This window comes from Stenella coeruleoalba (genome assembly GCF_951394435.1).
Source record: "Stenella coeruleoalba genome assembly, chromosome: 5".
NCBI classification, from domain to species: Eukaryota; Metazoa; Chordata; class Mammalia; order Artiodactyla; family Delphinidae; genus Stenella; species Stenella coeruleoalba.
The window spans coordinates 41,704,885-41,707,097 of record NC_137150.1 but is presented as its reverse complement, the minus strand read 5'-3'; the positions used below and the strand labels follow the sequence as shown (position 1 = coordinate 41,707,097).

General features: G+C 46.8%; 1 pseudogene across 1 annotated transcript; it reads left to right on the top strand.

The window, feature by feature from the left end:
• Window positions 1-836: 836 nt before the first annotated feature.
• On the top strand, window positions 837-1,966 carry LOC307186334 (MAD2L1-binding protein-like; annotated as a pseudogene). The gene is made up of 2 exons: window positions 837-1,044; window positions 1,459-1,966. The product of its transcript is annotated as an MAD2L1-binding protein-like (transcript).
• The last annotated feature ends 247 nt before the right edge of the window (window positions 1,967-2,213 follow it).

Sequence of the window (2,213 nt, the reverse complement as noted above, 5' to 3'; positions counted from 1 at the left end):
TGCTAACCTTTACAGCCCTAAAAAAGTGTGTCCCCGCATACTGGTAAAAAGCTGTCTTTATCTAGCACACTTATCCTTCAGCTCCCTTTCAAATTCTACCTCTTCTACTGGACCAACCACATGCCATAATAATAATTGGTAATACTTAGGTAGCATTTACTACGCTTCAGGCACTGTTGTAAGCATCTTGCACAAGTAATTCATTTAATCGTCACAGCAACCCTGTTAGGTAGATACTATTATTATTCCTATTCTACAGATGGGGAAAGCCGAGGCACAGATTAAGTGACTTGCTCAATATTACACAGTCAGTGAGACAGCTTAAATTTGAACCGAGGCAGTCTGCTCTAGAGAAATGTGTTTACCATTGGATGAAATATCCAATGGTAAACACATTTCTGAATATCCAAATCAACCATCCCCTACACCATACTTTGTTTTTTGCATTCTATCATTTTCTGATTGTGTGATTACAGAAGATTGATTAGTGTGGTAAGTACTTTGAGATTCAGACATAACTTTATAGAGGGTGACCATACATCCTGGTTTGCTGACTTAGTGTCTTTGGATGAGGGTGGGGAAATTCAGAATAGGCTTCCTACATGAAGTGATGCCTGAGTTACTGAGTTATTAAAGAATAAATACCAATTAACCACGTTAAAATCGGCAGTTAGGGTCCATTTGTTCTCTAATACAAACATTCTCCCTTGCCAATTGGTTATATTGCTTGGACCCCAGGATACATCCTTTTATAAACGGAGTTGACTATCCCTCCCCCAAACTCAAAGAAAACATTAAATTACCTGCAAAAATAAAGTTCAGTCCTGGGGGTCGTGATGGCGGCTCCAGAGCTGGAAGTGCAGTCCCTGGCAGAGGACAGTGAGAAGAAGAAACCTCTGGCCACTGCTGAGGCGAGCAGCAGAAATGCCAACATACCCTGGCAGAACTGGAGGGTGTGCTCAGACACCTGGAGGGTCTCTTTGCCTGGTCACTAGAACCCCAAGTGCTGATGCTTCTTGGGGGCAATGCCCTAAGTCCCAAGTTGTTCTGTTACTGACCCGGGTCCTTGAACTCTTTAATCAATAGAAATTGATGAGGAATTCAGGCAACATTTTACTGGGACTTGCGCTGCTGCACAAGGGACAGAAAACAAGTAACAGGTGCCCTCGCTTGCTCTCCGAGGAGGGCAGGCTGGTCCCTTAAATGGGATGAGGGTGGGGGTATATCAGTGGGTTGGGCCGGAGGGGTGGCTTAGGGGGTCTGCCCGCCCCCTTGGTGGTGCTATGTGCAGGGACCATGCATAATACCCTGCTTTTGCTCTCAGCACCTCAGAAATGGTAGTTGGTGCATGCGTGCAGTGATTTTCAGTCCCTTATAGGTGCTTTGCATTCTGTTGCTCGAGGAGACGTTTGTCCGGGTGCAAGGGCAAGCACTCCAGTAAAGGGTCCCAGGTCCCAGCCTATCTCAGTTCTACGACCTTGACTTGTCCTGCTTGGCCACCAACAGCATGGACCCGAGCCTGAGCACAGCAGCTTGTTTGCGCCATCTCTTCTGAGCCATTTTCACGGCTGGCACCTTCAGTGAGCTGCAGCCTCCTCCACTCATGGGCACCATACTAATGGCACAGGGCCACCGTGACCGTGGAGAAGATTGGTCTCGACCCAAGCTCAATTACAGAGTGTCCAGCCCGGGCCACAAACTCACTGTGATCATGTTCTGTGGTTAATTCTCGATCCCAACCATGGCTTGGGAGGATTTCATTTGGTTCCAGGCGGTAGTGACACTGAAAGTCTTCCATGAGTAAAGAGGAATGCTTCTTAATGGTGAACACAATGGCTAAATTATCTTTCCCCTGGTGGCACCAAGTGATCCATCTCTCGCTTAGAGGTAGGTACTTCCCGGTGAGAAGAAAGTTCTGTCCTTCTGGCTGCCTGCCTCCCTTCCTCAGACTTCCTGGTGGGCTGATGCTATGGCTGGGACTGTGACACCATCACTGAACAACATCTTTTTGAATCAAAGGCTGATTTTCCCAGATAGTGCTGAGTCAGGCATTTCTGTTTAGGGTTGGAAAGCAAACATGGGCTCATAGACAGACACTCTTATGGAGGTGGCCCTTTTCTGCTTCTTGCTGTGGCCTTTCAGAATTTTTACCAGGGACATAATGTGGGTGTGACTCACGAACTTAAATATAAAATGAATGGATTCTGGACTTC